This window comes from Micrasema longulum, unplaced genomic scaffold, assembly GCF_059751315.1.
Source record: "Micrasema longulum isolate JH-2025_06_02 unplaced genomic scaffold, ASM5975131v1 h1tg000452l, whole genome shotgun sequence".
Lineage (NCBI taxonomy): Eukaryota > Metazoa > Arthropoda > Insecta > Trichoptera > Brachycentridae > Micrasema > Micrasema longulum.
Genome location: NW_028277651.1, coordinates 778,603 through 806,141, shown reverse-complemented (window position 1 = coordinate 806,141; position 27,539 = coordinate 778,603). Strand labels below are relative to the sequence as shown.

The 27,539-nt window shown below is 33.1% G+C and overlaps 1 long non-coding RNA gene across 1 annotated transcript in view; it reads right to left on the bottom strand.

The window, feature by feature from the left end:
• LOC148281510 (uncharacterized) overlaps positions 1 to 27,539 on the bottom strand; it is a 172,120-nt gene that overhangs the window by 67,194 nt on the left and 77,387 nt on the right. Inside the window, exon 2 of the long non-coding RNA XR_015822342.1 lies at positions 18,955 to 19,002. This is a non-coding gene — a long non-coding RNA (uncharacterized LOC148281510). The remainder of the gene's footprint in view (positions 1 to 18,954; positions 19,003 to 27,539) is intronic.

Below are 27,539 nucleotides of genomic sequence, written 5' to 3'. Positions count from 1 at the left end.
CTTCTTTAAAATGTTCTTCATCTCTGTTGAGTAAAAAACATTCTTTGTACTTATTCGTAGCATCAAAAACAACAACAACAACGACAACAAACCATCACGCCGTTTCTCTGTAAGGATAGACAGAGAGGATAGAACGCCACAACACTCTATCTTTGTATAGAGATCTCGCTGCCTCTACATTCATACATCTTCTCATGCACGCGCGCCGATTATTCCGACTTTTGACATGTCCATCTTTATGTGATTGTTGGATTTGGTCATGCCACGTCTTTCTCGGTCTTCCTCTATTTCTGCATCCATCAACATTCGCATTGTAAATATTCTTAGCCGTTCTTTCACTGTCCATTCGCTCTACATGTCCAAACTAGCGCAGAGCTCCTTTCTTGATTTTGTCGATAATGCTTGTCTCAGCCTTAGATAATGTACGGATCTCAAAAAACTTTATAACGGTTTTGGACACGCCCCTAATACGCCACGATTCGGTTAAATTTTGACCTTGTTTGAGACTTTAAATTTAAATAGAACGTCGTCACAGTTGTCAAGGCCAAACATGTCGCATTTTCGTTAAGACGTATTTCTTAACAATTTTATTTTTATACTATAAATAAAATATTTTTTCTACAATATCTATTTGGATTTCAAAAATATCTACCTACAAATCATTTTTCTAAATCTATTTCAGAAAATATTATTATCGGTATTCGTAGTAGGTACGTAATATTTCCTTTTTATGCAAAGGATCTTCACAATGTTATTATTGTTTATTGTGTATAAGGATAATTTTAATTTCGGAAAATGAAGTGTAATCCAATGAGGAAGTTCAGTGGTTTTTTTCAAATGTTTTATTCGTTAATAGACTGTTAAACTAAGTCATTTTTTTTTTTTTTTTAATTTTTACATATCGTATTATCGGCGCTACGATTTTTTAAAGTTTTGTATTTCTGAAATAACTCCGCGTGTGACGTCAGAGGTTCATTTCCGCTTATTCCCATTCAGTTCTTCCTATTGGTCTAGAAGCGACAAGCAGACCGGAAATCTTCCATAGCTCTCAGATCATAGGTTGATTCACATGAACAAGTGACGTCATTTAAAGTAGTGCATTTTTATCAAAATATTTTTTATTATATTTCTGTACATTTTGAAGAAACTTTGCCGTACAATTTAATGCTCTAATTTTTACCCCGCGTAAGAAAACATTTTTTGTGTCCAATTTCCCGTAGGGCTGAAGTTCCTCGTTGTGACGTTGATTATTTTAGCCTAAAACATATCAATAATGTTAAAGTTTTTAATTAAACCGCTTATTTTTACTACTTGATCACTTATGACTCCATAATTGATTATTAATACATTAATTTAAGACAAATAACAAAATACAAAATTTATAAACATCATTCCCCTTTCCGCACCTTATGGTACATAGGGCACTGCATTGGTACACCAACTGCAGCGTATCTTGATCATTTTTGTTACATGATCAGACTTACGCTTCGGGAAATGGTCCAGAAACTATGAAATATTTTAGTGTAAAAACACAATTTTTAAATGAACATTTTATGTCATCGGTATCGGGATTCGTACCCGAAACCTCTTGCATGGTAGGTAAACGCGCTGACAACTACAACACAGGACCGAGAAAAATAGATACTGTATTATTAAACAAAGGGGATACTATTAATGTATAGTTCCCAATTCTTTTCAATACTGAAACCACATACTTTTAATATTAAGGAACAAAGCAAAATTGAATTATACTAGAAAAAATAATATCAAATGAATGATTTAACGGTAACAGCCCATCAGGTGTAAGAGAGTTTCTATCCCGCCAGCACATCTTACCGCTTACGACATGAACGTGGACCCCGACTATAGTTTAATTGCCCAAACATGGTTCGTGACAAGAGGTAGGCAAATTTCACACCGGTCATACAAACCCACAGGACACGATAAAATTAGGGTGGATTGATTTTTATCATATTTTTTAAATTATAGTATTGAGAGGCATTTTAGGTAAAAATCCTGCGACAGAAAATCAAGTGGATATTGATTGACCTCACGGTGTAGGTACTGGTTATTGCGTTTGCCCGACATTTTTTTAATTTTTTTAAACATAATATTTATTTTTAAAAAGCATCATCATCCTCTTATCCGCACCCAATGATACAAAGGTCACTATGATGAATGGACGTTTTTTATAGAATTTCTAGTTTTCTTAAAACTTGAAATTTTTATTTTTTTGTACAACTGGCCCTAAATGGATTAACCATAATTTCAATTGAATTGATTTAACACGTACACGGAACCTTTTTCCTCGTAGGATCCACTCATATGGACACATATCATAATTTAAAAAAAAACTACCATCAAACATTAAACCAGCATAACTGCACAACTAATAATATACGAACATTGTTAAATATTCGCCAAGATAAAGTCCCTAAGTTCATAATCGGGTTGTGGTCCTGTGGTTAGTGTCTCGGATTCACGGCTCAAAGGCCCATGGTTCGAATCCCACTCTACCCCAGCTTGATTCCCGTTGTCTAATAGTGAGTTATTTACAACTCGTTGAAGATATTTGGTTAAATGATAAGAACGCAAATAATTCTTTTTAAAAAAAAAGGATAGTAAATCTGGTATATACCAATTAAATTGTTATTATTGCGATTAAGTCTACATTGGAAAAACTTTAATATTAGAGTAAAAGAACACTTAAGGTGCCTAAATAATAATATTTTTTTCTCAATTCGCAAACCATCTGATAGAAAATAATCATAATTTTAATAAAGACACTAGATTAAAAGTTCTTAACGTTGAAAATAAAAAATAAAAATTAGACAAATTGGAAATCTTAGAAATTAAAAAAAAGATTCATAATAATTTCAATATTATGTTAATAAAATTTGTATAAAACCACTCACCGACTTATCTGTCTACCGGTTTCGAGACGTAACCCGTCTCTTCGTCAGGACAACAACACTACACCAACATGCAAATTTCACTTTATACAAATTTTATTAACATAATATTAAAATGTTGGACCACAAAGTTAATGCTTTGAATATTAATAATACATAATAATTTCCTTTAGTTCTGTCAAGTTTTAAATATCGTATTTATCTCACTCCACACTTCCCATCTTAAAAAGAACAACATGACAAAAAGACCTGACTTATTAGCTCCATATGTTTCAATTTAATATTTAGTAAACAATGTTAAAATAAAATAGGATAAGATTCATTAGGTAACTATACCGTGATAAAGAAGCTTGTGTAGCTTTGAAACCGGTATATAAAATTTATTTTTAAAATTAAAAACAAAATTGTTTTGGGTTTATTTAAAATCTTATTTGACTAACATGTTTAGATCCTCCCATATATGTAAAATTACTTCAGTTTAGCCTTTACAGTACTTTTTATTTTAGATTGACGCCAATATCGGTCATTTTCTAAACGAGAGACACGATTTTGACTGCCAGAGTCGGCATAACCGCAAACATTACGGATTATACTGTACATTTATTTGAATTTTTGTATCACGACGTCGACCGAGAGGTCCAGTTACAGTGGTGATTCACAGCACAGAACTCCTTGGCTTGATAAAAATCACGCAAGTATTTTTATGATCTCACTTAATAAGATAATTTGTCGCAATGGGAGCGTCTGACGGAGAAACAGAAATCCATTTTCACGTCAATAATCGTTAAGCCACCACAGTTCTACAGCGCTTGGAAAAAGACTCGGGCAAAATGCCAATAGCACGGTGGCCCATTCTTTATCTACATATAACACTCGGGTATAACACAATATGATTTAAAGATTAAGCGGTCGACAATCATCAGACGGGGAAATTAATCACTCTCGCACCACACACAATATTACTATGAAGTCGTCTGGTGTGGTTCTTTAAACATTTTGAATAATCGGCGCGCTTCGAAACATCACACGTCGCCGCATTTTCCTTCGGACGCGAGACAAAAATAATATCAAATATTTATTGATTTTAATAGAACCAAAACACCGAACGAGCGATTTTGACTCGTGGCTTTTGTCAGGTGAAAATTCCGAAAGAGTAAATCGAGTGGAGATAAGTCCGCCACGCGATGTAGTGGTTGGCGCGGTTGCTCACCATGACTGAGGTCCTGGGTCCGATTCCTGAGAGGATCGACATGAAACTTTTTATTATAAGGTGGTTTTACTCTGCTGCGGTGGTTTAGGATATGCATAGTTTGGTACATGAATGATTTTATTTATTTATTTATACTTTTACAATTTTTGTATTCTTTTTTATACAGAATAATGTTCCCTCACTGGGGTGTACCGCGCCGAGGGAAACAACAAAGTGAAACATGCCTTAAATAAGTTATTTGCAAAGTTAACATATTTTTCGTAGGACTTATTCAGTGTACAATACAAAATTTCAAGATATGGATTACACAAACATCACTCTGTCAGATTTAAAATTTACACTAAAAATGCATTACGTAACTTAGTAGACATTATAATAATAAATATGTACATCTCCCTTCCCCTCCTTATCCTCTCTTCAAGCATCCTTGTCCTAATCCCGCCCAATTTACAATAACTTTTCAATCTTTTTAATTTTTTTTATTTGTTAACATACTATTAAACTAAGCCAAAAAAAAAAGATCGCTGAAGCGCTATGATTTTAAAAAGATACGATATGTAAAAAAATAATTGTTTTTGGCTTAGTTTAATAGTATGTTAACAAATAAAAAAAATTAAAAAGATACTGAACTTCCTCATTACATCAGTAGCTAATCTATGAATATTTTTTAAAGATTCTAGTTTAAAGAGTTCAGTTACATTTAATTGCTTAATTTTTTTTAAAGAGTTCTTTAGTTATAATATCTCAGCTGCGTAGTTTTCATCTATTTCAGTGCATGCGATATTTAAATATAATATTATGGCTATTTGTGGTTTTTTAATATACTGCATACCATTATTTGAATGTCCTTGTTTGTCTTTGCTAAATGTATTTATTTTTTCTTCGTTCAGTTTTTTTCGCTTTTACGAGTATCAAAAGAAAAAAATATGCATTAGTGCTCTTTAGAATAATTAGTGCAAGAAATAGTACGACACAAATGATCATCATTAAAATGATGATTTTTGTTCAACAGTATGTCCAAATGTTTGCAGACTGGCTGGATTTCCTCCCTAGGGAGTCATTCAGATCTAAATTTGTTGCATCAGAGGGAAAACATTTTTGAGAAGGGAATATGGAAGTCTAGACATTAACAGGGCTTATGACCCACCTCTCCAATGATTTATGATCAATCTCATGTAAAAATTCAAAATCCTCAAATTAACAAATAATAAATGCACAAAAAACTTCAATAAAAAGAGTCCCAATCAGAACTAGCTCCCTCGGTATATTCGTAAATCTTAATGTAACATCTGTAAACCAACTTTTTGTAAAAGCTCTGTTACTTTACGCACACAAACATTATTCTCTAACTTCCATAATTCCTTCCACAAATACAATAGTTACTAGATACTCCACCCTGATGCTGCAAAAACAATAAAAAGTGAATACAACCTTCGGTCAAAGAGGATTGACCTACTACTCGGTTAAAGTGTACAATCTACTTCCATTATCCATAAGGACAATTAGTAAGTACTCACAATATAAAATTGCTATTAAGAAATGGATAGTGGAGGTGGGTTGCGCAAGGATCGATGAGTGGACCAAGCCAAATAGGTAAAAATTGTGTACCGTTTATGAAATTTGGTCTACAGGTCTATTACATACATTAGTTATCTTTTCATGATTATTTTAGTTTATATTTCTTATTATGTTAATGATAATTAGATTAATTACATTTTTATTTTATTATTATGTTAACTTTGTTAAATAACCCATTTAAGGCATGTTTCACTTATTGTAAAATGTTTCCCTCGGCACGGGACACCCCAGTGAGGGAACATTATTCTGTGTAAAAAAAAAATAACACAAACATTGTAAAAGTATAAAAATATGTTGGCGGCCTCCGTGGTCAAGACGCTTGACTCACGCACGGAAGGTTCTGGGATCGAATCCCGGTGAGAACACAAAAATTTTAACGTGAGTTTTCTCAAGCCTGGGTGTTCTGTGATGTAATTTGCCGCTGTTATTGAGTCTCCTGGACTGTTGTGGTGCAAAAAATAAAAATAAAATAAATAAGTATAAAGTATAACCACTCTCTAGAGGGTAGAGAAGATTTAAGATACCACCCCTGGTCTGATATGCTGTCCCAATATAACGGCTTAGCTTTTTTTTTTATTTGTGATATTTTGGTAAAAAAAAATAATTTGAATTAAAAAAAATACTGAATAATTTTACAAAGCTTTATTACCTGCCCTCTAGGAACAAGGGCCTGTATTGGGGGCAGGGATATAACTATATTTACCGTCATGCATCAGCGTAAATGTGTGCCTTTTCTAAAGACGAAATATTTCATAATTAATTTCTACTCTATCTGTAGTATCAAGGCTGGCACAAGAGTCGGTCGCGAGGTCTGAGAACCATCAGTTCAGACGATTTGAGTATGGATTGCATAGAAACAAAGGGTGATGTCACTCGACAGCGAGCACGCGTGATTGAATGGACACTCGAGTCTAGTGTTGTGTGTTGGGCGAGGGTCACGGGAGGGGGTGAGTCACCAGCCCAGGGGGTATATATAGCGGTGGGGGCGACTCGTGCAGCAGACTGGGCGGCGGCGGCGCCCGCGGACGGAAGGTGGCGAGTGACAAACGTCGCCGTACGTAGCATCATTGTATTCCCTGCCTGCCTTCCGGAGGTGTGGGGTATGGCGCGCGATCATTGGTCCTAACATTGAAACAATACAGCGATCGTGCTTTAGTATCGCAAGACGACAATTTCAGATACATAGATTGTAATTTTAAATGGGATATACATACATATAAGAAAATTGTGTCAGCGATTAAGAGCAATAAGTAATAAAATATACATATTAAAATATTTTGTCCCTCTAAATACTTGGCGAATTATTTATTTATCTCTCTCAGAATCAATTCGACGATATGCGTTAACTTCCTGGGAATTATCAAGCGAAACTAATATCAATATTTCAAACTTTGCAAAATTCAATGGTCAAATTGCTACTTACTACATAAAGATAATACTGCCAGAGACACAATATTTCAATATCATTAATGCATAAATATATAAATAAATTATCAGTTAGGGCTCTACTTTGGGACAACTTATTTGTCAGCATGCGTCGCACTCCGAGTATAAACAGTAATTGGCACATGATTACAAAACCAGGTTTACTAGTATGGAAGGGCAAGCTGTTCCTAGATATTGTAATGAATGTGGCAAAAGGACACTGCAATACAGTATACCTAAAATATCTAACATGTTACAAATAATACTAAAAATAGTGAGTTAAATACAGGAGTGAGGCGTATGCTCAAATTATGGCTAATGGAAAATGTTTTTTGTATTAATGATAGTTTAAGTTTCTAATAACATAATAAAATATGGTATAATATATATATTTTTTCAAATAAAATTATTATTAATGTAGGTTAAGTATGAAACAATCAAAACATATATGATATAAGAACCTGCTGACGAGTTGTATGCTTACAATGCAGCACGACTTTAATTTTGAGATAATTTTATAAATATTTTTGAAAAAAATACATTATTTAAAAAAAAAAAAAAAAATATTTTAAATTAAACTAATTCTAACATCACGCAAAACGCATTTTTAAATCCCGCTGTTTTTCAACAACGATACCTTAGATTTCCTAGATTTAAATACATAAAAAATACTAGCTGAATTATCTTTAATGGGGCCGTTTTTCTAGACGCTACAATGAAATGCGTCTCATTTAGGGGTTTGGGTGTTTAAAGTTTAATTGGTAGCAAAATTCGAATTATTTATTCGGAAGTACGACATTCTAGAAATGACTCACTCCGGTGAAATTTAAAAATTCCCGGTACCGCCTTTACACTTACCTTTGCATTTAAAAAATATTTGTGTTATTGCCGGCTTAACATAACGGCTTACTATTGACATTGCGGGTAATTCCTCGAAGTGAGGTTTTACCTTTACTCTCTTATTTAGGTACCTGATTTAGCATTCCGTAGCAACGTGTACATGGTGGATACATGGATAATAAAATCTAGACTCATCAGCAAAAATTACAGAAATAATAATGTCATTGAAATTTATTCAGACCCCTAAACGTACATTTAAAAGTACATCTATTTAAAAATTCATGAACTAATGGCTTTTAAGGATGTGCCCGTGTTGAACCATAATAATTAACAAAAATAAAAATACATGACAAAATAAATACAATTATTATAACGAGTGTTACAATAGAATAAAAATCCAGAAAAATAAAATTCAAATAATAAATATTACGAATAAAACAATGAAAAATAACAATCTAAAAAAATAATAAAGTTTGAATGAGAAAATATACCAATTTAGTTGTAGGTATAATCAGAATCATTAAAATTTATCCATAAATTAGCCACTGATGTAATTGTAGACGAAGAACTAAAACCTGAAAAAACTTGTAGTAAACATGGACACAATACGAGAATATCGGAAAAATATCATATACAACCTTCGAAAAGGAGACAAGGACAGTCGAGACTAATAAACCTGGGGCAGACAAACTTTTCAAAAGATGTAAAAAAAAAATTATCAACAACAGAGTATGAGTAAAAAATTATTTGTTATTTTTGTAAAATGAATGTAATAATCCTTGAGGGTAAATAAATAAATTTTCAAATAAAAAAAATAATCTAATAATAAAATCATTAAATCATATGAAAATAATACAAAAATATAATAGAGATATGGTTTACAGTAATAAATAATAACAACGACAAAACATCAAGCCGTTTCTCTGTAAGGGTAAGCAGAGAGGATAGAACACCACATCACTCTATCTTTGCATACAGATCTCGCTTTCTCTACATTCATACATCTTGTCATGCACGCGCGCCGATTATTCAGACTTTTGACATGTCCATCTTCTCAAGTATTTGTTGAATTTGGTCATGCCACGTCTTTCTCGGTCTTCCTCTATTTCTGCATCCATCAACATTCGCATTGTAAATATTCTTAGCCGTTCTTTCGCTGTCCATTCGCTTTACATGGCCAAACCAGCGCAGAGCTCCTTTCTTGATTTGGTCGAAATAATATAGCCAAATAACAGCGAGCACTAAATTAAATAATAATATAAAAAAACACTAAAATATCAAAATATTTATAAAATCAGCGGATAAAAGTATGGAAGGAAAGCAAGTTTGTAATTTTTTACTATTAAATAATATTAATATTAATTACATGCGATTAACCCGGCAAGTGTTCGCATTGCAGAACTGAATTAAAAGAGTAAAACAAAAAAAAATGTTTGTATGGGCTGTGTTTTTAAAAATAATTTGTATCCCTAGTTTCGAGTGCAAGAAGACTACCTCTCAGCAAAAGAATCGCAACAGTAAAAAGTAAAGTTATTTTCAATCTGGTTCACTTCCATTACATAGGGTTTTAGTAGTTGTCGGCGAAAATTAAAGCACAATAAAGCTTTAGACGTAGTGTTTAGTATATTAATTAAGATATTATTTGCGTAAATTCCTTTTACATCTAATACTTCGAATAATATAGTTAAGTTCGGCAATAGTTATTCCCACGTATCTGATATATTTAATGTAGGGTATTATTCACATGGAACAAACCTTTTGAACTTTTTCAAAGATAGTGAATGGTAATTATATTTATTTATTTATGCATTAATAATATATACCTTTTTTTCACGTTGCCCAGCTGTATGAAACAGTACTTATTTATTTATTTATTTTATATATACGGCCAAAGCCAATTACAACAGTTACATGAAGAAACATAAATGCAAGTAACTGAACCAAAAGAACATAAAACTATTTAGCAAAGACAAACAAGGGCAAAACAATAATAGTATACAGTATATTAAAAAAAACGAAAGACCAAAAACTTTGAGCTGAACCATGGCAATCCAACTTCATCCCACACTGTTTAGTCGCGAAGAGATCTACGAGAAGCCGGAAGATTCCCAAAAAATTCCAAGTCGTGTGATGAATTGACTAATCTACACATTCTGGACATTGGGGCGTAAAAACCAAAGTTGCTCTTAGATTGATCATGATTTTCTTGTTATATTACTTTAAAATATTTTATTATTTAATTTGTTTTTTACATTTATTCTTGAATTGTTTAAACTTTCTACTGAATATGTATATTTCAAAAAAATTTAATCTTGTATAATTTTTAGGTTTATTTTTTTTATAAATCTTGGGTAAAACGAAATTTATGTTTTTAAAAAAATACATATTAAGCCAAATATGTTAGTATTATATTTTTTTGTAAAAGGCAGATTTGCCGTTTACGTTAGTAAAATAAAATAAAGTTGTAGGTAGCACAGTTCTTTACAGTGCTTTATTTATTTAGTTCTTTATTGTTTATTTTTTATTATGAACACTTGACTAACTTACTACTCTGCTAATGTGTGTTTATTTATTTGAATCATTGTCATAAACTATTAAATAATTTTAAACTTTAAATTCATAAATAGGGGTTAGAATTCCAACCGTCTATGCGCTCAGTAGCTGTAGGATATGTTGTAATCCAGCTCTTATTTGTAAACGATTTTGAAAAAATAATCATAAAAACCAAAATAATGGAATGGGGACTAGGCTTCATACCGTCCATGCACTCTGTAGCAGCAAGACATGATGTAATTTAGCTCCTATCTGTTATTAAATTAAATTATAATTTTAAACGAGGAACTTGAATCCCAACTGTTAATGCGCTATGTAGTTGCAAGACGTGTTGGCATATTGTAAAGCGCCCTTGAGGTGATTTTCACAAAAATTACGCTTTATAAATTATCCACAATAATAATAATAACATATCGGTTAGCCTATATTACTATATTCATAAATGTTATTAAATATTTGTATGTAACCACATACCGGCTTTTCTATGTCTACCGGTTTCGAGACGTACCCGTCTCTTCGTCAGGACACCAATTAAACCAACATGCAAAACCCACTATACACCTTCACCAAATACAAATATTTGATAACATTCAATTCATAAAATTTTGACCACAAAGTTAATGCTTTAAATATTAATAATATTACTATATTAAGTTCATATGTTCGCTGTTTCAAACTGGTGACCGAATAGAGATTAAAATACAAATGTACAACTGGATATTATAACAATAGTCATGAGCCGTCACATCGTCCCATGTAATGATATTCAGGCCACGGCTTCGGCAGCTTTCGGTAGCTAGTAGCTACAAACGCCGCACCGCCTGTGCCAGTACTGCTAGTCACGCTATTCCGTGATACGTGATACCCACTTCCCAACTTTATGGATATGGATAGTGATAATATGTAATGATTGTTTATCTCGGCTTCTCGTCAGCGGTCCACGGTGGCAGCCGACGCCACATCTCCACCTGGCCGCCCTCGCGGGCGTCCCGCGCTGGACGTATTCACGAGATCATTGTCGCCATAACTCGGGATTACGTGTGCCCGCGACAAGAATGCCGTCTGATGGTGCCGTTAATTCATGTAAAATCCGTACGCGAGTGCGTCCGTATATTCAAATTCAAAGCCGCCTTCCGATTGAAGAATTCGGTAAATGCTGATTTATGGGAGTGCTCATATTCTCTTTCGGGAGATTATGGAGTAAATCTTCGTTTTTTTTAAATATTTTTTTATTAAATCATACATTTTTTTTGTACTCCCAGAAGTTAAAACAAACTCATTTTGGGACAAAATAATATTTACATAAAGGTGTGGTAATAATAATATTATAGTTACAAGTAATAGTTGCTGAATGTGCATCTTGAGTGGTTTATGCTATGTATATGTGCCGCATGTAATGTATATGTTTGTGTATGTTTAATATGTGCGTTCATGTGTGTGCGTGGATGGCTCGGAGTGTACATTCGGTATTTTTATTTATTACCTCCACGGAAAACGCAAATGTCAACAATTATTCTTTTCTCACTTAAAATTCTTATTTATTTTTTTGTCACATTTAATGTTTATATCTTTTTAATTTATGAAAACTCAATTGGTATTTTTATGTTAAAAAATTGTTGTTTTTAATACTTATTTTGTATGACTGTATGTTTTCTGAATAAAATAAAATAAAAAAAATAAAATGTACATTAAACTGAAATAAGATAGCAAGCAAGTGTATAATAGAAAGAAATTAAAACAATTCATACACATATGTATATATATAAGTAATACACATTTACATATAATATCCGAGGGAAAAGAAGAACTCAAAATTAAATTTCACCTTCCACGTACCTCCTCAAATAGTATTTTTTTAAATGAATATAGTCAATTTTTGGCGTTCTATAGGACTCCGGTAGCCTGTTGTACTCACTAAAAGCAAGGTACAGCAGAGACCTTAGCCCTTAGACCATACCTTGTCGTGCGTGATCCAGGTACGTGAATATTTTGACTGTCGCGTATTATACCGGTGGACGTCACGATTGAAGGTATAGCCAATATTAGTGAGAGAGTCTTTATTTACACCTTGAAGCACCGTTTTTGCAATATCATAATACGGTATGACCAAACATGGGAGAATGTCAGTAAGTTTGTAAATGTCTTTGACATTGGTATACCGAATATGTTTCTTATAGCTCTATTTTGTTTTACTTTTAAATGTTGTGAAATTTACGAGATGGGAAAACTTACGTGTCGCTGTCGGCTCGTCGGCTGGCGGCTGCTAATGCTGGCTTACCGAGTTTCCTCAGTGCGTGCTTGTTCCCCGGGCTATTACGGAGATCACACACATGCCGGGAACTTATCACCGCCGAGACACTGGCGATACACTTATCACTCCACTCGAGCAACTTTTATCTCGCAACCGTTTGAATGTCTCAGACGCGTAGGAATTTGTCAAATTATTGTCACTCGCTGACTTCAAAGGGAAAATGGAAACCTCAAAACATCGTTAAGATCTGTAACAAGTGACGAGGACCGCGAGGATCTTCAAACGCTAGAACGGGAAAACGGATCGCGTATTAAACCGGCGATTTGCCATAGATAAAATAAAAGTACGGGTTTGAAAATAAACAATACGATTTTAGACAGCGAAAACACAAAGATATAAACAAGAAACTCGGCTTTTGAGCTTCCCGCGAGATATTTACACTTCCTTATAATAAACTATTAATCACCGCGATTCTCCGAAGCGTAAAACTTTTAAAACTCGGTGAACATTCCTGGCGGTCCACGGGACCGGACCGACTTCAAAGCGCCGGATGACGAGCTGCCAACTTTTTCAATGTCGCTCGATTCTCGCAAAATGACAGAAAAAATCGCGAACTTCGCGCGGTCCTCCTTTGATCGACGCGGAAAACAAAACAAACGATCGAAAAAGTATTCGGCGTAATTCCGCGGGAGTCGGGATAGACTTTAAATTCAATTTACAAATCAAATAAGAGAAACTGACGACTGAGAACGGAGTGTCGCCGTTTAAAAATACCTATTCGAGGTGGAAAAATAATTATTGTAAAGCTGCGAAAACCGCAAACAGAAGCGAAAAATATAAATACATATTAAACATTAAAAAAAAACACAAGCACTGATTTTTAGAACCGAAAAAACAACACAAAATATTTAGATACCTTTAAAAACTTGAATCAGGTTTTTTAATGTGTCTGAAATACATCAACGCTGCAAAATAACAATTTCAATTCCACATAATATTCACTTCAAAAGCCCACCAGATCACTTTTTCACAAGTTAGTTGGAAACTTTGAAAGACAAATCGCGAAATCGTATTTCAGATGCGGACGTCCGAGCACGCGTGCTATCGCTCGTCAGCGCGGGCTGTCACTGGAGCGTGCGGGGCGGCGCACGTGGCGCTGGGCTCGCCCCCGCCTCGCCGCGTCCCCCGCCCTCACACGAAAACGCAAACGTCAAACACTCGAGGGTGGGATTTGTTGACATTATTTTTAAACTTATATTTCGCTTCAGAAATTTACCTTTAAATACGATGGAACCTCGTTCTACACGGTTTCGAAATGACACGGACCAAAAATTAAATTTAAAGAATTTTAAGCAACAATTTTACAATGCGTAATGGTAATATTGTTGAAGACCTCGTTCTAAAAACATAAAAAGTACAAAAATTCCCAAAATGATATTATTTGATTAAATATTCTCTGTCTATTACTGTTATTTCCAAATATTTCTAAAAAACCATAGGTTCCTCAAATTCACTGTTAAAAATACCGTGTTTGTGTGAAAACAGCAAATGTCCACAATAATTTGTTTGAAAACAGTAATTATTGTCCACATCAATTTGTATGAATGAACAAAAAATATAATTTAATAAGCATTTCTACCTATTCTTTATATAGGTTTTCAGCAGTGTTCACTAAATATTTTTACAAATCTAAATATGGAGAGTTCAACAACTCTACAAGTTTCTGAAAAACAGCTAATTTTAATTTCAAATTATTCATACTACTTTTTGTAGTTTGGACTAAAAATCACAAAGGTCCAAATATTGTCCATAAACTGTAAATAAACAAAAAAACTATAACTATAACTTGCAAATGCCTAATTTGTACCTCCCAATATGGTTTTAATTAATATGATTTTTTTTACTTTCGTCATTTTAAAAATTAACTATATTATGCTATTTATTTATTGTGTATGCAGACAATTGGTAGAATTCCCTATTAAATTTGGTAATCTATCCAAAATAAAACACTTTTATTGAATTTTATTTCTACTTAATTTTTTAAAAGACACAAGAGGTATATTGTGACGCGTTTCGTCTTGTTACAATTTTAAACTGAAAATAAAATAATGTTTTTAGTTAGAAAATGTCCTAAAAAGACGAAACGCGTCACAATATACCCTCTTTTATATTAAAAAAAATAAAGTAGAATTAAAATACTTAAAACTATATCGCCCTTTTACTTAGTATAATATAATGTGACAGCGATAGTGAATAATTCTGGTTACGTTTTTTTTTTTTTAATATTTTGAAGTTATGTTATATTTTCAAGAAAAATAATAAAGTACAATAAATAAAAAACCAACATTTTAAAAAATCCTGAATTCATTTTTAAACAAAGAAAGCCATCCACCATTCCTTTTTTTTAGAAGGTAATACTTTTTTACACGGTACTGTGTGGAACATATCTCCCATGTAGAGGTTCCAGTGTATAGAAATGGGGAACGTAAAAATAGAAGAAAATTGTTTAAAGATTGAAACAAGTTTTATATACACACAGAAAAATATTTTCATCATCATCATCATTTTGGACATCCATTGGTGGATAGGCGGTCGGCGCGTTTCTTTGTCAAGGCAATTAACCTCGCTGGGCATGTTTAACTAAGTTTTTACATATGTGGTAATGTCTGGCACTCGTTAATCCGGATAATGCTAGTTTTACTGTGTTACGCGTTTGTAAGGTTTCTATTTAATTATGCGTTATTGATGTCTGTTGTGAGTTGCTTAAAGGCTTCTGGTAGGATCACGGTGTTACATATTTTACTGGAAATATTTATCTCTAGATACAATAGAGATGAAACTGATATCCGTAACTATCCGCTATCCGGCCAGATAGTAAAACTTGGTCGGATAGACCAGATAGTAAAACTTCCGGATCCGGCCAGATAGTAAACCTTGGTCGGATAGACCGGATACCGGATAGTAGCTTAATATTCGGCAGATACTTTATATTTGTTAAACCGCGAAAATGTCATGGAATTAACACCACAGTACTAATTTATTGATATCAATTGTGTTTGGGAAAAAGGAAGTAACCCTTATTATTTTAAAGGCTTTTTTTGCATAAAAACGGTCGTCAGGGTTCAATCAATATACACTAGAAAAATAATTTCACCTGGAAATAAAAAATATTTATCAATTAATAATACATGTGCGTGAAAAAAAAATAATGAGCCGAATATCCGGCGTGTATCCGGCGTAGGAACTTACCGAATATCTGGTATACGGCCAAACCACAATCCGTTTCATCACTAATCTATAATGTCGTGTAATGCTGCAGTTGAATTCCATCAGCAACGGCCAACAGTCCTACTCCATTGCGTCCATGAGTGTTTTCTTAGTCCCACGAGCCCTGAGCAATGTGGCCAGGATAAATGGCGAGTGTCTGGCGCGATAAATCGGAACCCTTAGGCCTTAGGGTAGGTAACCCCGTCAGAAAATTCCATCGAAGAAGGCGACGGGAAAATACTTCGTTCAACGATTTCCCAGGACATAACTTTAAAAAAACTTTCTCCTAAGTGCTATTCAACGTCGGGGGACCTGACAATGATGTTGTCACATAGATTTATTCAAAGTAGGTTCTAGGTACTAAAGTATTGTTTTAATCACCATACTCGCTTACTAAATTTTGGTATTAAAAAAGCAAGATTTATAAAGCCAAAATATTATTAGTACATAAGAACGATATCACAATCTCGTATTACAAAGTTCAATAAAAACTCAAATATACCCTTTTATCGTGAATTGTATCTTAAGACTGAAATAAAGCTGTATTTGCCTTTGATATTCCATTAAGTTGAGAGTACAAGAAAAATGGAGTTATGTATAATATAATGAATATAAAGGTAGGGTGCAGAGATCGGAGATAGGTGGTGCAAGAGATCTTTTCTCCCTCCTATAAAAACACAGAGTACGTATCTTGAAAATTTTACGTAAAATTATTTTTTGTAGATAAAAATTAAATATTATCAAATAAAAGAAAATACTTAAGGATTCTATTCACTGGATACATATTTTGTATACAGTTTTCTAAATTAAAAAAAAATAAAATTTTAAAGGAATAACCCGCTCGGAATAGCCTCTATCTTGAGGCTTGTCAGCAGGTGGGATAGAGGGGATATAGAAAGAGATAATGAAAAATACATTACAACACCCAGACCAATTGAGAAAAAAACCTTTCTTGGATTTTTTTCTTAAATCTTATTATTATTAAATCCTAAAAAACCTAAATTAAATCTACAATATAGCACTACTGCCAATTACACTTTACATGTATGATTAATACTTACAAAAAAATGTTTTAAATAAAAAGTTAGCGTTAGATTTAAAAGGTAGAACAGTTAGCCAACAAAAACTATAGCGAAGACATCTGGAACTTTTAACTTAAATAAAAAAGTAAAAATGAGAAGAAATAAAATATCTACAAAACTAAGATCCACCTATCTTGGTAAACTATTCTACAAACCAATCATCCTTCTTACAGGCATAATTAACTGTATTTTTTTCTGCATTCAGGAAGAACAAATGGCCTGTGTTGCCTAGCTCTTAAATAATTGCTCGGTACACATAATTATTTTATTTTATTATATGGCAGTATTTATTTTATTTTATATTTAAGTTTTATAAATCCCCGACAAATTAAAGTAAATATTATTTTATTACTAAGCAGCAGAACGATAAAAAACCTCTTAAGACCAATTTACTGCACAAAAAAAATAGCAATATTTTGTGTCTATTTAAATGTTCGCAGACAAGATGGTAGAATTAAAAAAATATGGATGTTTACACATAGGCAAAATGGTGAATGTTACATAGTGTGTAAAGTGGCCACTCAAACCGCCCAATGACAGGTCATAAGCCTATTTGCCAATGATGACAAAGATCCAATAGTATTAAATTGGAAAAAATCTGTTGCATAAAAAAAGTAAGATTATTATTTATGCTCATTTTGTCAATTATTTAACTTTAAACTTTTTTTAACGTAACGTATTTTGTGCAACGGGCAATTAATTATAAACAGTATCATCATCATCATCATTCCATTTCCGCACATTGTGGGGCATAGGGCACTGCATTGATACACCAATCGCAGCGTATCTTGACCATTTTTGTTACATGAAGGTAAGATGATCAATCTTACGACTCAGGTACCAGTCCAGGGACTATGAAATATTCTAGTGTGAAAACACCGTTTTAAATAAATATTTCATATAAACCATGTCGAGAATCGAACCCGAGACCTTTTGAATGGTAGGCAAACGAGCTGACCATTGCACCACGAGACCAGGCAAAAATATAAATAAATTGAATTTGTGGCTTTCTACCAATACAAGTATGCTATACTGCTGCTAAGCTTGCCCACCTCATTGAGGATCTGAGGACATAAGTCTATTTGGCGGTGCCCACGGACACGTTGTTCGTTGCCGAACGAGAAAAGTTTCTAGAAGAAGCTTTCTGTAATCTAGTAGCCTTAGAATCTTTGTGCTGAAATAAAGTAATCCGGAAGTAGATACATAATATGCACTTCATTGGATTGAGAAAAGAGAGAAGCGAATTCTTCACCGACTGGGATTAAATTGATTGGACATGATCAATTCTCAGAAATAATTACAAAACTTTTTAAAAGCCTTGAAATAATTTTTGAAAGCCACCAGATCTTTATATCCGATAGGACCTATAACAGCGCCACGGATAGTAGCGAGAAGCTCCACTCGGTAATCATAGAGAGGGGAAAGGGACAAGACCACAGGATGTGTTCAGAAGACTGATTAGGATATCCGCAGCAGCACGAAAGGGAATCAACAATATTGAAAACAAATAATTTGTCATTAAATTTACCATGACCTGATAAAAACTGCGTAGTCCAGTGACCAGGGATGACCCATGAAGATTTTAAGCGCTGGCGGATTTAAGGAAAAAAAAAAGAAAAGTAATTCTCCCGGAAGGTGAAGATTCCCAATACAAGTATAGTATAAAATATTTGTCAAATTTACAGTGAAAAATAAACACAAATCATTATTATTACGGACACTACTTTTCCCGTTTGCTACCCCTGAGAATGAATATGGCCTTTGAATACAGACGACTTATGAAGAATATGAGTAATACAGGTAACATCTCTAAAATAAAATGATAGAATCACTTACCTTTGGGGTTACTTCGCCGTGTTCGTCTTTGTTTCAAATATTATATTTCTGTAACAAAAATAACAATTATTAGTTACTTAGCACAAAAACAAATCATGGGAATCGCTAAACCTCACAAAGCCGTGGGTAATGTAAATTTTAATTACGAAAATGTGTGTGTGATGTCAATATAATTATAAAATTATTACCAGACAGAAATCATTTTCTAAAATTACGCATTGAAAGACTAGTCAATAGCTTGTATTTATGGTTCGTCTGAGAAGACCTTCTTCAATATTACGATGTTCACATCAAGAATATTGAATCAGTTTAATATCAATTTTTGAGAAAGATAGGCTAGAAGTTGGGCTTATCCAGATACCAATATACATATAATGTGTTAGAAACTATTTAAATTTGTTGCAAAAGAGAGGGAAAACATTTTTGAGAAGGAAATATGGGAGTCTAGGTATTTACAGGGCTTATGACCCGTCATCGGCTGGTTTAAGTGGCCACTGTACACACTGTGTAATATTCACCACTCTGCCTATGTTTGAACATCCACATTTCCTTAACTCTTCCATCTGTTGACTTTTGTGGCAAAATGGCGAATGTTACACAGTGTGTAAAGTGGCCACTTAAACCAGCAAACGACAGGTCATAAGCCCTGTAAACTCTCATATTCCCTTCTCAAAAATGTTTTCCCTCTCTGTTGCAACAAAGTGTTTCAAATTAAAAAAGCTTTAAAAAATAATAACCCCCTCTAGTGAATAATCAAATATTTTTTCAATACAGCACATTCTTTGATTTAAAAATTAACCAATCTTGCAACTTTCAACCTCCTTGCCCATCCCTTTCCCAACCACTCGATCCCACCCATCGTCCAAAATACCACTAAATATTATTAACCTTATTTTACTACATGTTTGGACATGGTGGTGTTTGTATCCCCTTTAACTCGGCATTATTTCCAACTTAAAAGAGCTGAACGTAGATAACAGAATATCCTCCATCTGTTTAAAACGTCTCATAAGTTTTTCGGACACATCGCCAGAAGAGACAAAAGCAGTCTTGAAAATTTAATGGTCATGGGAAAGGTCGGAGGAATTAGAGGTAGAGGATGATCCCCCACATGGACTGACTAAATCAAACTTGGAGCGATGCAGACGACGCGACGGTGTGTTGGGAGAGGTGGAAGACAACAAGCCATGACGTGTTGAAGACAACAATGGAAGATGGTCATGAGTCACGATCCTCAGCAAAGAAGAGAACGATGCAGATTTGAGTGTTTAATATATAGCAGAAGGAAAAGTTTAGAAAAATGTGACGTGGTTTTGGTAAAACGGTCAAGACAATACTTCACGTAATTAGTTTTAAGCACATATACGATTTTTTAACAATTCGTAAACTGTCAGAGCTTTAAAGTTCCTTAATACACGAGTATGATGTTTTTGGCAACAACATTTGATGTATTTTCATTATTTGTGCATCGTATTATAAAAAATAGTAATAATAATCTTAATTATGCATTTTATGAAAAAATCACAATAACATTTCAAAAATAATATGAATACAATGTGTAAATCAAAAAAATATGTATTAATAACCCCTAGTAGTAGAGTATAATGTGCTATGTATATTTCCCAATATTAGTTTTTTTGGTTGCACCTATCTATGTAGGTAAACTCGTACCAAGATCGATGAAAATTGTATCTGTATGATGTGGTATCGGTAGGGTATCGCGCCCGAAGGCACCACAGAAGGAAGCGACAGCAAGGCGATCCACGGTCATTCGCTCAAATATTTTTTATATTCACCCGAATGACGGCGGACCACCCCGCTATCACCGCTCACCATACCTCCAGCAAGTACACAAACACATATCCATATACGCAGTAAAAAAAAATGACGGAGACTGCGAATTAAACGGAAAGAGACAAAGATTAATGTCCTGCGAAATCGCAGACCGACAATTTCATAAGAATTAATTAAAATGCTAAGCAGTTAATTAGGAAAGAATTATAAAGTAAACAAAGCTATTAAAGTTTAATTTATTATTTTAACAATTTATTCAAAGACGTTTTGCGACCATTATCATATAATACGTTGTTTTATCACTCCTTACATCTCCAAAGAATTCGGGTTAGAAATAATAAAATATAAAACAGCTTTTCCATGAACAAATGAAAAAGCAATAACACTACATCTGTTAAAATAACATTTTAATCCCCAGATTCAAGAACAACGCGTTGTCAAATTAACGAGGACTATAAATTGCCAAATCTGTTTAGAGAACAGGTCGTTAAGCTCTCGTTTGGAATTAATCTTGAGGCAGTAAAAGAAAGCTGATGTTCCCGGGTCACGCCCGTAGTATAGTAAAGTTTGTTTACTAACATGGAAAATGTAAAAACGGTCGAATGCCATTGCTATTACAGAATGTTGTATTTATAGATTTATCAACCGTTGGGGAGCGCGTGAAGATTAAAGATAAAAGTTTGGATAAATTTATTTATTTTATTGGGGAAACAAACAGCATGCATGTACAAAATACATGCATTGACAATTTCTTTCAATATTAGTGTAAGCCACCCTTGCACACACCAAAAAAAAATGTTTACACTGAAGACAATAAATCAAATTATCTTAAATATACCGAGCGTAAAAGATAAGAGATGAAAAAGATGTATAAAATAGAAAAACTAATTATATATTTGCTTCTCTCAATATTTCTATTTTTTTTTTGTTTATTTTTTATTTTTTTTTAATTTTTTGATTTGTTTATTTTTCCATACACATATTATTTACATAGAAATATAATTTCAAAAATATATCTTAAAATTAAGCTATAACATGAATTGGAAAAAATGCCCACAAAGACTACAGCGTGGGCCATTCCTTTTTGAATTATTAAAAAGTTTATAGCACATATATATGGTATGACATGACCATGAAAAGAAAAGAAAAGAAAAATAAAAGAAAAGAAATATAAAAGAAAAGCCAAATTAACATATGCTGAAATTATGAAAATATGATTTATTTGCAGTATGCATTTATTTTTTTTATTTTTTTTTACAGAATGTGTCTATCTGCTCCTTCGATGCTTATCCAAGATTTCAAACCTACTTTAAACTGTACCAGTGATTTAATGTTTTGTAGTTCCTTGACTTTTGACTTAAATTTACATTCAAAGTCATTAAAAATATCAGCCTCAGTAAATCTATGGTTATACTGCTCGCATATTCTAGGTATTCTAGATTGTTTTAAATAGTTGGTTGACGCGTGGCTGTGTAAAACAGAAGATTTTGTCTTGGCGATCTAGATGGCACGCGGAATAGAAGTCTTTCAAGTAGATTAGGGGAATCAATTTTGTTTATTAATTTGTACAAAAATAACTAGTCTAACATTATTCTACGATTTTGAAGAGAGTTTATTCTATGGTACTGCATACTTTCTGCATAGTTAGAGAAGTTAAGGTTTGTCCGGAATCGACCTGTTCAAATAATTTTTGTTGGACCCTTTTCTATTAATACTATCATAGTAAGATAACCTATTAGGAGTACAGTATTCTAGCATGTAATGTACACGCTGGTAATGTATAAATAACTAGGGGACCCGACGGACGTTGTCCTGCCCGAACGTTGGTTTACCTGCGATTAGCTTGGAAAAAGACTTTTCATTGATAAGTAGGTACCCAGGTACTTGTATGTGATTAAATTCCAAAACTAAAAATAGTTGATAGTCAAATATTGAATTTAAGTGGGTACCTAGGTACTTGTTTATGGTTGAATTCCAAAACACAAAATAATTCATTTTCAAATATAGAATTCTTTTTGTAAATGTCAAACTCAGCTCTTCTAGAAACAGGGGTGCACTTTATTCATGAATGCGATTTTCAAAAATGTATTGAATGTCAGTTAATAATATTTTAGTATTACCAAAAATCCAGTAAAAAGAAATAATTTGTTGAAATTATAAGGAATTTAAGGAAAGGATCGGATCCACAAAAATGCTGTTTGTAAACATTCAAAAACAAACTTTTTCAATACACAAAAAAACAACATCTTTCCATTTTTTTGTAAATGCATTCTCCTCGAATGCAACCCTGGTAGATCGATGAATAAAACATTTATGCTCCTTACTTCTTTTTTACATATCAAATTGAAGATTTTAATATCTACGAACACGCGCAGCGCAAAGATCTATATTTCTCTAAAAAACCGCACGCAAATCATGCGCATGTTTGTCCTATTCAGTTTATGTGCTTATTAAAATACATTTCGTGTTGGTTTTATATTTTTGTGCAACAACTATGGTGAAGGAATATAGTATGTTTTGCATGTTGGTTTAATTGGTGTGCTGACGAAGAGACGAGTACGTCTCGAAACCGGTAGACATAGAAAAGTCAAAAAGTGGTTATGTACAAATATTTAATGACATTTATTAATAAATAAGGGGTTAAAAACCAAGTTCATTTATTTGAATTATTACACTATTAATATTCACGGCATTAACTTTGTGGACCAAGATCTTTTTTCCTGAATGCGTTTACACTTGCAGTTTGGCTCTCCATAAGAAAGTTTGTGCACATTACAATATGCCCAATACACCTCGTAGCCTCAAGGTAACCAAACGTAAGCTGTGAGAGGTCTTTTATCTTGTGGTGCTTTGATCTATACACTCTTCCAAGTCATATATCAAAGAAACTCTTTACTGTTCCTTAAAAATAGGTGGGAAGATAATAGATACATTGTCTTCAAAGTGCTCATTGTAATTGCCCAATATTGATTGGATAGGACAGACAATGTCAAATACTTAGGAGTTATTATTGATAAGAATTTAAAGTGGAAACAGCAGATTGAAAATATTACTAATAAACTTAAAAGACTAACGTATATATTCAAAACAATTCGAAATATAATTTATGTACAGGAACTTTTAAAGATTTATTTTGCATTGTGTCAATCAATTTTGAAATACGGTATAATCGGTTGGATGGGTGCGAGTGACACAGTTTTAAATTGTGTATTTGTTGCACAAAAATCCATAATTCCGAATAATTAATTGGATTTTCATACATAACTTTTAAAAAGAAATTATTAAAAAATATTTCATAGAAAAACGCGACGTGTTTGGTTGGCATTGATAATTGTGACGTCAAGATTCGTGACGATATTATATAAGTGACACAGTTTTAAATAGTATATTTGTTGCACAAAAATCTAGAGTTAAATTAATGCTCAGAGTCCCGATACAGACATCTACTGAAGAAATATTCCACAAATCACAACTTATGACACCAAAACAATTATACGCTAAAACAATACTCATTTACAGATTCAAAAACTACTCTTATTTCAATGAAAGACATAACCCCTACAATGCATCGCATACAAATACTATAATCACTAAATCCTCAACACAAAGACAACTTAAACAAATACAAACTATAACCTCTTTCGGACAAAGGGATTTTGAGTATTATTCAATTAAAATCTATAACCTACTTCCACTATCTATTAAAATAATTAGTAACGAGAAAATGTTTAAAAAGGCTATAAAAAATGGATAGTGGAGCTAGGTACAAGTAAAATGGATTGTCTCATTCGCCCAAACCAATATTGAATCAACTGCTCCACAAATGTATAGCTTATGTTAGGTTTTTGTTATTTTCATTGTACGTTTTGTAATATAAATAATATAGATGTATATACCTAGTTTTTAAAACTGTCTGAATATTTTGTTAATTATCTCTGTTTATTAAGTTAGTCTTCTTTGTTTGTAATGTAATGTAAAAACATTTCAAAAAAGTATATAGTTAAGTGTCCGCCTCACGGGTAACCCCGGTGAGGCCACAATATTTTTATTATTGATTATAGTTTATAAGAGTAAAATATTAATAAATAAATAAAAAATAAAAAAATATACTAGGGTAGGCCGATTATTTTTTTTTCGAATTTTGAAATGAAAGGGGTCTAAAAAGTTTTCTTTTTGATTACTCAGAATGCAAAAAATATATTTGATACTACGTTTGGCCCTCAACCAGAGCTTGAATTTTTCGAAAAAGTCATTTTTTTGCGCTAAAACGGATGCGATTTCGTATTTAAGTAAGAAAATCAGTGCAATTAAACTTTGCAATGTACATTAAACCTTATTAAATAAGCACCCAAGGGCGTGAGTTGCACTTTGTTTTGTAATAAATAAGTAGCATTGTTTTAATGAGCCATCGTTTTCGTCAATATTAGCCAGGTGCTCAACGGAATCAGTTCCGCGGAGAGTAAACTATTTGTATTTCGGTAGTTTTAAAACGTCTTCGAATTCGTAATGCGATTTAGTTATATCTTACTAACAAAAAAATAATTTTGTCAATATAGATAATAAACAAAATATTTAGACAGTTTTAAACTTCAAACCTCGGTTGAGGGCCAAAAGAAGTACCTATGAAATATTTTTATAAATAATTTTTACGTTCAATGTGATCCAAACTGCAACTTTTTAGGCCCCTTTCACTTTGATGTCTAAAAAAATAAAAAACTTCATACATCATCGGCCCGGTCTAATATTTATTTGTACTTCTACAATGTTTGTGTTCTTTTTTTATACAGAATAATGTTCCCTCTCTGGGGTGTCCCGTGCCGATGGAAACATTTTACAATAAGTGTAAAACATGCCTTAAATGAGTTATTTAACAAATTTAACATAATAATAAAATAAAAACGTAATTAATCTAATAATCATAAAAAAACATAACCAATTTATATAGACCTGTAGACCAAATTTCATAAAGAGTACACAAATTTTTACCTATTTGGCTTGATCCAATCATCGATCCGTGCGCAACCCACCTCCACTATCCATTTCTCAATAGCAATTTTATATTGTGAGTACTTACTAATTGTCCTTGTGGATAATGGAAGTAGATTGTACACTTTAACCGAGTAGTAGGCCAATCCTCTTTGATCGGAAGTTGTATGAATTTTTAACTGTTTTTTCAGCATCAGGGTGGAGTATCTAGTAACTCTTGTATTTGTGGAAGGAGTTATGGAAGGTAGAGAATAATGTTTGTGTACGTACAGTAACAGAGCTTTAACATATGTTACATTGAGATTTACGAATATACAGAGAGAGCTAGTTCTGATTGGGATCCCACATGCATGTTATATTGTCTGTCCGAGTTTAATATCAAACAAGGCACTGATCAAAATGTGCATCGGCGTTTGTAGAAAAATACCGAGAGTAAAGTAATTTAAATAAAATTACGTTGTTTTTAACCACTTATTATTTGTTTAATTACTGAACCGTTTCGAAGATACACATGCTCCTTTGAGTTATAATTGAGAATAGAACAAAAATCCTAATTTTCACACATTTTTCAATTTTCATATTTTTTCTTAGACCAGCTGGTTTAACCCAATTTATTTGGACGAATTAAAAAAATATGGATATTCAAATATAGACAAAATGGTGAATGTTACAGAGTGTGTAAAGTGGCCACATAAACCAGTCAATGACAGGTTATAGCCATGTGAATGCCTAGACTTCCATACTTTCTCTAAAATGTTCTCCATCTCTGTTTTAATATTTTAATTCAATTAGAATCACTGAGGTATATTTAAATTGACATGATGCTTCATAGAATGATAGTTTGAAATTACGTTCTGAAAAATGAGCGTTGTCGCGTCAAAATTGCCGAGCAAAGCGCGTAGTAGACTAAAAGAGACTAACTGTCCATCCCAGTTAACTGCGTATACAAAGCTGTATGTCAAGCCTTTTTACGCTGCTTCACATTAACTGACTACAGGTTAAGTTCCGGAACCTAAGTTGAAGGTAACACAAGACGGATGCTTAGTACTGCGTTTAGTGTATATATATATATATATCAATGATTAGAATAGACTATTTCTGCGTCCTGAATATTAAGTTGAAGCCAAAATCTAAAGCCTTTTGTTTTGTCAATACTATCGATCACGGCCTTTCTTCCCGCGAGGCAAGTTTTATTATTATACAACACAACTCAAAGTAAATTTTAAGTTTTCCTTCCAATAACAAATATGGTCTGGAATATAATGTAATGTACAGAGCGACACAATGGCGGGGCACAATAAAAACCTTCCCGCGTTTTCCTTACGTAAGGTTATAACAAAGAAATCAATTTGCCATCCATGAAAGGAACTCCCGATGGATTGCTTAGAGCTTTCCACGGGGACTGGGGACACGAGATACGGGTATGTCCCGACTGGGTGCCCAGGGGAGCGCAACATTACCAGCTGTGGGAGCGACCGGTGAAGAGGTTATTAAAGCGAAAGTCTTAAAGGCCGTTACCATCATGTAGACAATAAAAAACAACCTTTCTCATATGAGTATAGAATAAATCAACATGTCTTACTAAGGGTATCTGAAATCAAGGATCTGGGTGTTGTATTTGATCAAAAGCTGATTTTTATACCTCATATTAATGAAATTATTAATAGATCAATGAAATCGTTAGGTTATATTTTGAGAACGGTCAAAGATTTCAAATCAATTTTATCTTTCAAAACTTTGTATGTACCATTTGTCAGGAGCATACTTGAATACAATTCAAGTATCTAGAGCCCATTTTACGGAGT